Genomic DNA, 10359 nt, shown 5'->3' with positions numbered 1-10359 from the left:
TTCAGGATGACACCTGCACCCCAATGTTCATAGCCAGCACTATTTACAATAGCCAAGACATGTAAACAGTCTAAATGTCCATCGATAGTTGACTGGATAAAGAAGAGTTGGTATAATTATACAATGGAATACAAGCCAGCCATATAAACCGACAACATAACGCCTTTTTCAGCAACATGGATGATCCTGGGGAAAATCAGTCTAAGTGAAGTAAGCCAGAAATACAAAGAAAAATACCATATGAAATGGCTCATCAGTGGAATCAAAAAACAAAACAAAACAAAACAAAAAAAGGACAAATAAAAAAAGAAATAGACTTGCAGTCATAGAATATAAAATTTTGGTTTCCATATGGCTGGGGGTGTGAAGAGATAGACTGGGAGGTCAAAACTGTAGAATAGATAAGCAGGATTGTACTGTATAGCACAGGGAAATGTATAAAAGATCTTACGGCATCTCAAAAATGAAAAATGAGACATCAAATGTATATATGTTCTTTGTAACTGAAAAATTGTGCTCTACGCTGGAATTGGAGACAACTTTGTAAAATGTATTTAAATCAATAAAAAAGTTAAAAAAAGATAAAACATTATCCTAAATATTACAGGTGTAAATATAAATTATAGAGAAAAAAAACTATGCAAAAGAGTAATAAAACCAAATATTTTGTTTTATGTTTTCCTTTTGAGATAAGCAAATCAAAAAACCACTAGCCAGGTGCATCATGAAAAAAAGGTAGATGCTACAAAGAAATAAATTAAGAAATAAAAGAAGAGAAATAACAATTGTTACCCCAGATGTACAAAAAAGTGTTCATTTGGTCAGAAATTACATGCCAAAAAACTGGACAACTTAGAAGAAATAGACATATGTCTAGAAAGAGACAGAGATAAGGAGAAACAAATAATTTGACCAAACTGTTTACTAGAAGATAGACAGAATCAGCATTTTAAAAAATTTTTGAATAGAAGTGTAGATTTCAAAAGCTCCTGTGGAGAACTGTACAAAAATACAAACCAGAACTTATTCAATTCTTAGTATTCAAACATAGTGCAGATGTGGGAAACTCCCAAATTAATTCTATGAAGTTTCATCACCCTGATAGCAAAACCAACAAATAAAGTACGGGCAAAGGGAACTTCAAGCCATTATATTTGATAGATTTAGAAGCAAAAATTCTATAAAATATTATTAGCAAACTAAATCCAGCAATACCTAAAATGAATCATACACCATGATCAACTTGGATTCATTGCAGTGTCACAAGATAGGTTCAACATACACAAATCAATCAGTTTGATACACCACATTAACAAATGAAAAAGAGAAAATGACATGGTCATCCCAATAAATCCATAACAAGCATTTCATAAAATTCAACATTTTTTCATTGAGACAGCAACAACATCAACAACAACAACAACAACAACAACATCAACAATGACAGAAACCTCTTAGCAAATTAGGATGCAGGAAATATATCTCAACATATCTAAAGTCATTAATTACAGACCAACAGACTACATAATATGCAAAAGTGAAAAACTGAAATCCAAATTAAGGAATAAGACAAGGATGCCCACTTTCACCAGTTTTATTAAACACAGTATGGGAAGTTCTAGCAACAGCAATTGGACAAGGAAAAAATTATTCAAGTTGGATTGAATGAAGTAAAACTGTTATTAATTTAGATGACATGATAATCTATATAGTGATCCCTAAAGATTCTCCAAACTAAAACAACTAAAAGTAATAAACACATTAAGCAAAGTAGCATGATTCATGATTAATATACAAAAATTGTCACATTTTTTACACTAACAATGAAATATTCCATAATTTAAAAGATCTATATGAATCAGACCAAAAAATGAAAAACCTATGAAAAAACGAACATAATAAAATGATTAGAACACTGATAAAGAAATTTGAAGATGATGTAAATAAATGGAAAGAAATCTCAATGTCTTAGTTTAGAGGAATTAATATTGTTAAAATATCCAACTACAAACTATGTCTACAGATATAAATTGATTCTGATCGAACTACATGATATTTTCCACAGAACTAAAAAGAGTCCTATGATTTGTATGGAATTGCAAAAGAACCAGAACTGCAAAAGAAACAATGAGGAAAAAGAGCAAAGTTGAAGGCATAACCAATAACCCTCCCAGATCTCAGACTATATTACAAAATTACTGTAATCAAAACAGCACAATGCTGGAAAACAACCAAACATCTATATCACTGGAATGGAACACAGAGGCAAAAATAAAATATCACACGTATGGTGAACTAAACTATGACAAAGGAAATAAAAATATACAATGCCTTTAAGACAGTTTTCTGCAAGGGATGGTGAGAAAGCTAGACAGCTACATGTAAATCAATGAAATTAGAACACTCCCTCAAACTGTACAAAAATATACTCAAAATGATTTAAATATCTGAATCTAAAACATGACACAATAAAACTCCTGGAAACTAACATAGAGAAAACAAGACATAAATTGTAGGAAAATTTTCTTATGTCACTCTCCCAAGCTGAAAACAATAAAAACAAAATAAACAAAAAGGTCCTAAATAAATTTGAATGCTTCTATACAGCAAAGTAAATGAAATGAAAAGATGAATTTCCAAATGGGAAAAAACATTAGGAAACAATACAATCAACAAGAGGCTAATTTCAAAAATACACACATCTTTCATACAACTCCATTTCAAATATCTACAAACAACTCAGCCAGAAAATGAGAAGACATTTCTCTAAAGAAGACACACAGATGACAAACATGAAAAGAAAAACATGCTTACATTGCTAATCATAATACAAAGGCAACACAAAAATAAAATAATGTTCTATCTCCCAATATTGAGAAGGGATGTCATCCAAATGTCTACAAATAATACAGATTGGGGTGGCTGTGGAGAAATAGGGACTCTCCAACGCTGTTGGTGGGAATGAAAATTGGTGAAACCACTTTGGAAACTTTATGGAAGTTCCTTTAAATAATAAAAATAGACCAATCATATGACACAACAATCCCACACCTGGGCATATAAAACATAAATCCTGAAAGCAAAGAATCCTAGAGTAAAATATAAGAAGTACACTCTGACATTGGACTTAATATGATCCTACATATGTCTCCATGGCAAGGGAAGCAGAAGCTAATCTAATAAAATATGATTGTATCACTCTAAACAAATTTGCACTGCAGAAGAAATGATCAATAAAATGAAAAGTCAACAAACAGAATGGGAGAATATATTTTCACGTGATATTTTCCAATCTAGTGTTAATATCCAAAATATATGGCAAACACTGACCCCACAACAATAACAAAAAAGACCCAACAATGCAACTAAAAAAAAGTCCATAGGAACTGAATAGATAGGTCTGAATCAATTTTCTGTAGATAACATATTTGGCTAAATGACACATGAAAATATGTTCAGAGTTATAAATTAAATTATAAATATATTCAGAGTCATAAACCAAAAATGGGGCAAGACCTCACACTTGTCAGAAGGCTCTCATCAGAAAGAAAAGAAATAGATGTGGGTGAGATTGTGGAGAGAAAGTACACCATGGACACTGTTGATAGGAATGCATAGTATTGATTCCATTGCATATATACATGAAATTTTCTTCATCCATTTTTCGGTCAAGGCATGCTGGGTTTGTAGGCTCCTGTCTTAAGGCTCTAGAGAATAAGCCCATGGGCTGAACTGATAAACAATCTGTGAGGAATGTCACATATCCAGGCTGGGTAATATATGGCCTACTCTATGTATCAATTATGGCTGGATAGAATATGCTGGGTAAGATCCTCAATGGAGGACAACCTAAGAAAGGCACAGCCGGCTGGAGAAGAGATGGCCTACTTAATGAAGTTCCGTGATGAACTTTTGAACAATCCTTGATCATTTAACATCCTGTGTTTACTGCAGGAGCATGGGTACATATACAGCTTAAGATTATTAACATTGTTATAACTTAGATGATATGTGAGGTATTGTGCATGTCCTATATAAACCCTTCTTCTAAGAATCAATAAACAGAGAACTACTTCGCTTCTGTCCACACAGTGTTTGGGTGTATATGATGTCGTGTCACTGACAGGGTAAATTTAATTTGTTGGGAGTATCTTTAAAGTATGCTGTATTATATCCTCACTTATTGAGATGATTATGTGAGTTTTATTTCTCATTCTATTAGTTTGGCATGTCACCTTTATTGATTTGAATATTTTGAAGAATCTTTAAACCCAGGGATAAATCCCTTTAGTCATGTATGTTTATGATACATTAAATGTGTTGTTGAATTCATTTTGCTTGTGATTTTTGAGAATTTTGGCACATATGTTTATCAGGGATAATATTCTATATTTTGCATATAATGTCCTTTCTACCATTGTTATGCAAATAAAGCTGGCATCATAAAACATGTTTGTAAATTTTCACCCCCTTCAAATTCTCGGAAGATTTGGGGAAGAAATGGTGAAAAATTGTCTTGAAATGTATGACAGAATTCACCAGTAAAATCGTGTTGTAAATTTTTCTGGTTTGGGAAGTTTGGATTATTGATTTACTCATACACACTTTTGCTCTATATAAGTTTCTTATTGCTTCTTGATTCAGTATTGGAAGACATATGTTACTGGATATTTGTCTTTTGTTCTAAGTCATTGAAATCGTTGGCTTGTGGTAACTTCTAATGAAGCTTTGCATCTCTACAACATCAATGTTAAAATATTCTCTTTTATTTATAATTTTATTTGAGTCTTTATTTCCTTAGCCAACCTAAAATTTGTCCACTTTATGTTTAAAAGATATAGACTTAGGTTTTCTTTTTATCTTTTCAAATGTTTCTCTTGTTAATTTCCTTACTCACATTCATTCAATTTTCTTCTTTATTCTTTCTGTTTTCTCCTAGATTCTTCAAGTGAAAATTTAAGTAGTGTGAATCTTTGTACTTCATTTGCTACTAAATAGTTTTTATTTAGATATTATTTATTTAGTTAGCTAGTTAGTTAGTTATTAATAAATTTACATATTTATTCATTTATTTATCATTGAAGTACTGCCATTTACAATGTGTCAATCTGTGATGTATAGAACTGTGTTCCTGCACATGCATACATTTGTGGGCCTAATAAATGATTCTTCAGGATATTTAACTTACTGCCCTGTGTCATACAAAAGAAATTTTGAAAAAAATCTATTTTTATATATAGTGGATATCATTTATAAATCTACAGCTCCCAAATATATTCTCTCAAAGCCCCTTTCCACAGTAATCATAAAATTGTTTAGTAGATCTGCGAGTGTGCTTCAGTTTTGTAGATGAAATCATTGTGTTCTCATCCAATTTTTTTTAAGGATCCACGTGTTTCATGTCATGTATTATTTTTCTTTCTCTTTCTAGCTTACTTCAATTAGAATGACACTTATTGGGGACATACATTTTGCTGCAAATGTCATTGTTTTATCATTTTTTATTGCAGAATATTTTTCCATTGTGTAAATACGGCATAACTTCTGAATACTGTCATCTGTTGTTGGACAATTAGGTTGCTTCCATGTCGTGGCTGTTGTGTATAGCACTGCTAAGAACATTGGGGTACAGGTGTCTTTTTGAATTAGAGTTCTGTTTGATACATACCCAGAAGTGGGATTGTTGGATCGTAAGTTAAGTCTATTTTTATTCTTTTGAGGAAGCCCCATCCTGGTTTCCACAATGACTGCACCAAACTGCATTCCTTCCATCAGTGTAGGAGGGTTCACTTTCTCCACAGCTTCCCCAGCATTTATTGCTTGTGGATTTTTGAATGCTGGCCATTGTGACTATTGTGAGGTGATTCTTCATTATAGTTTTAAATTGCCCTTCTGTGATAATGATAGTGAGCAATTTTTTTCATATATCTGTATGGCATTTGTATATCTCTATTGGAGAATAGCTATTTTAGGGCTTCTGCCCATTTTAAGATTGGGTTTCTTGTTTTTTTTTTTATTATTATTAGGTTGTATGAAGTCTTATATTTTGGAAATTAAGTCTTTGTCAGTTGCATCATTTCTAAAATTATTCTTTAATCCTGTAGGTTTTCATTTTGCTTTGTTTATGGTTCCCTTTGCTGTGCAAAAGCTTATAAGTTTAATTAGGTCCCATTAATTAATTTTGCTCTTACATCCATTACCTGGGTAGGCTGTTCTAGGACATCATTGCTGAGATTTATCTCAGAGTATTTTACCTATGTTTTCTTCTAGGAGATTTTCTGTGTCTTGCCTTACATTTAAGTCTTCAAGCCATTTTGAGTTTATCCTTGTGTATGGAGTGAAGGAGTGTTCTAACTCCATTGCTCTGATGCTGCTATCCAATTTTCCCAACACCAGTTGGTGAAGAGATTGTCTTTTCTCTGTCATATTCTTGGCTACTCTGTCAAAGATTACTTGAACATAGGCCTTTAGGTTTATTCCTAGGCCTTCTATTCTGTTCCATTGGTCCAAATACTTGTTTCTGTACCAATATCTTGTCACTTTGATTACTGTAGCTCTGCAAGAGTGTAAGGAGACCTGGTGGTTTATTCCTCCATCCTCTTTCTTTTTCTTTAATAGTGCTTTGAAAAGTATGGATCTTTTATGAGTCTGTGTTAATCTTAGGATCATTTGTTTCAGTCCTTAAAATTTTTTTTGCATAATTTCATTGGAAATCACATTAAGTCTGTAGATTGCCTTGGGCAATATGGCCATTTTAACAATATTGTTTCTTCCATTTCATGTCCATTGGGTATCTTTTCAATTCTTGATATCTTTTGTGATTTCCTCTATGTTTTCTAATTGTCCATATATAAGTTATTCACCTCCTTGGTCAGATTTATTCTTAAGCATTTAATAGTTTTGGATGCAGTTATAAAAGTGGTTCTTTCTATACTTTGTTTTCCTGTTGATTCAATGGTAGTGTAAAGAAATGCAATTTGTTTTTGTACATTACTCTGGGTACGTTGCCCAGTTCCTTTTTTCCCCTAAGTAATTTTTGTGAAACTTTTACAGTTTTCTCTATATAGTGTCATGTCTGCATATCGTGGCAATTTTACCTCTTCTATTCCAGTCTGAATAATTTTATTTCTTTTTCTTGCCTGATCATTGTGGCTAGGACTTCCAAGACTATATTGAATTGAAATTGTGAGAATTGGCAGCCTTGTTGTCTAAGGTATTTGTGGGAAGCATTTTAGTTTTTCACCATTGAGTATTTTGCTGGCTATATATTTGTCATAAACAGCTTTCATTATGTTGAGATATGGTCCCACTATGCCCACTGTGGTAAGAACTTTTATTGCAAATTGATGTTAAATTTTATCAAATGATTTTTCTGCATCTACTGAGATGATCATATCGTTTTTGTCGTCTCTTTTGTTGACATGGTGTATCACAATTGATTGATTGATTTGCATATGTTAAACCATCCTTGTGTTCCTGGTATGCACCTAACTTGACCATGGTATATAATCTTTTTTTACATGCTGTTGGATTCGGTTTGTTAATAATATCTTAAAGACTTTTACATCTATGTTTGTCAAGGATATTGGCCTATAGGTTTCTTTTCTGGGTAGTGTCTTTGTGTAGTTTTGGTATCAGGTTTATGTTGGCCTTATGGTGTGAGATTGGGAGTACTCTCTCCATATCAAACTTTGGAAAAGCCTGAGGAGGAGTGGTATGGATTTTTCTTTGTATGTTTTCTCAAATTCCCCAGTGAAGGTATTTGGGTCTGAATTTTGTTTGCAGAGATTTTTTATTTTATTGATAATTCTATTCCATTTTGGGTGATCTGTCTGTTCAAATGGTTAATTTCTTCTTAATGCAAAAATTGTTGGCTGAATGTTTCCAGAAACTTCTGCATTTCTTCCTGGTTATACAGTTTGTTTCCATACTGTTGCTCATGGTATTTCCTTATGATACTTTGCAAATTTGTTTTACTCTTTGAAGTTTCTGCATTGGCATTTCTTATGTTATTTGTGTTCTCTCTCTATTCTTGTCGATGATTCTGTCCAGAGCTTTGTCAATTTTGTTTACTATTTCAAAAAAGAGTTTGATTTTTTCTATTTTTTAAACTCTATTTCAATTATTTTTTCTTTGATCTTCATTATTTCCCGCTTTTTGCTGACATTTGGTTTTTTTTGCTCCTCTTTTCTTGATTAGTGTACATAGAACGTTAGAATATTTACTTGAAATTTCTCTTCTACTTTGAGGAGGGCCTTCTCACTATGAACTTCCCTCTTAAGCCTGCTTTATCTGTATTCCATAAACTTTGCATTGTGTTTTTAGTATCTTGTTTCCCTTATTAATTTTCTGTCTGAAAGACCAGTCTAGTGATGGTAATGGGGAATAATACTCTCCTACTGTGATTGTGTTCCCACCGATTTCTTCCTTTTTATCTATTAGTATTTGCTTTACGTATTTAGGTGCTCCTATTTTGAGTGCATATATCTTAATGAGTATAATACCCTCATTTTATATTTTTCCTTTAATCATTATATCATGTCCTTGTTTATCTTTCTCTTTGGCCTTTGTTCTAATGTCTCTTTAGTGTGACATCAGTACTGCTAGTCCTGCTTTCTTGTAATGTCCATTTGTATGGAAAATATTTTTCCATCTTCTGACTTTCAATTGATGTGTGTTCTTCTTACTAAAGTGGGTCTCTTGTATGCTTCATAATGTATGGTCTTGTTATATTATCCCATCTGACAATATATATCTTTTGATTGCAGCTGTTAGTCTATTAACAATTGTGATGATTATTGATAGACTGGTGTCTATTTCCATTTTGAGCTTCATCTCCCAGTTTATTTTATATTCTCTTTTTGTTCATTTCATTTTCTTTTTGTGGCTTGATAAGTTTTCTTTTATTATCTTGGTTTCTTTTTGGCTTTGTGACTTCATTGTAAGCTTTTGATGTATGGTTACACTGTTTTGTATGTATGTTTAACCGTTACTATATCTGTTTATTTTCACTGATAAGAATACAAATTCTAACCCCTCCTACAGAGAACAGAAACAAGAAGGAAATAATCTGTATTGTCCTGTTTCACTCTCTGACCCTTAAAAATTTTGATGTACTGTTTTACAATATCATGTATATTCTATTGTATGTCATTGCAGCTATTGCATTTCTAATTATGCCTTTCTCCTTTCTATAGCATCCTGCTTCTTTTCTTTAGAGTAGATCTTTCATTTTTTTATCAGTTGTTAAATTCTTTTAGTATTTGCTTTTATGGAAGTTACTTACCTCTCCTTCTATTCTAAAGGATAGCCTTGCTTGATAAATTATCTTAGATTACAGTTTTTTTCATTCAGGATTTTGAATATGTCTTGCCACTGCCTTCTGCCTGTTGTATTTGTGTAGGAAATGTGTTTACAAATATAATGAAAATAATTATATATATATATATATATATATGTATAGAATACCTAGAAATCAAGTTGACAAATAAGATGAAAAGTTATACGTGAAAAAATAGAAAACATAGATGAAGGAAATTAAATCTGACCCAAAGAAATTAAAAGATCTCTTATGTTAATGATGTGAAACTATGTGGTTGAGACAAACATACTACCCAAAGCAATCTACATTTAGTGTGATTCATGTCAAAATACCCATGAGATTTTTCCATTAAATAGAACAAATAATTTCAAAATTTGTATGGAACAACAAAGATCATGCGTTGCTAACATAATCTTGAAAAAGAGAATTAATTCTGATAATGTAAAGTACTCTGATGTTAAACAGTCCTACAAAATTTTAGTAATTAAAAAACATGATACTGGCTCAAAACAAGACACCAAACAATAGAAGAGAATAGAGTAACCAGATATAATCCCTCACACCTATAATCAATTAACCCATGAAAAAGGAAACAAGAGTATAAAATTAAGAAAAGACATTCTCCTCAAATAGTAGTGCTGGGGAGATTGAACATGTGAAAGATGGAATATAGTATTTCCTCACATTGCACACAATCTATGAGCACAGAATGTCTTTTATTTATTTTGTTTACTTATATTTCTTGCACCTTAAATTTATAGATTTATGTTTAGATATTTTATTTCACTTATCAAATTTATTCCTATTTTAATCTTTTTGGTATAAATCTACACACAATTGTTTTCCTAATTTCTATTTTTGATAATGTGTTGTTAGTATATAAAAATGCAATGGATATTTGTATATTGATTTTATATTCTGCAAGTTTACTAATTTTGTTGACTATTTCTTGCAGTCACTGGAGTAGAATATGGAGTTTTCCATCTATGTATAATTATGTCATCTGTAAAAATTTTAGTGCTTGTTTACAAGTTGGA

The sequence above is a fragment of the Vicugna pacos genome, unplaced genomic scaffold, assembly GCF_048564905.1.
Source record: "Vicugna pacos unplaced genomic scaffold, VicPac4 scaffold_19, whole genome shotgun sequence".
Lineage (NCBI taxonomy): Eukaryota > Metazoa > Chordata > Mammalia > Artiodactyla > Camelidae > Vicugna > Vicugna pacos.
This window is presented reverse-complemented; position numbering follows the sequence as displayed.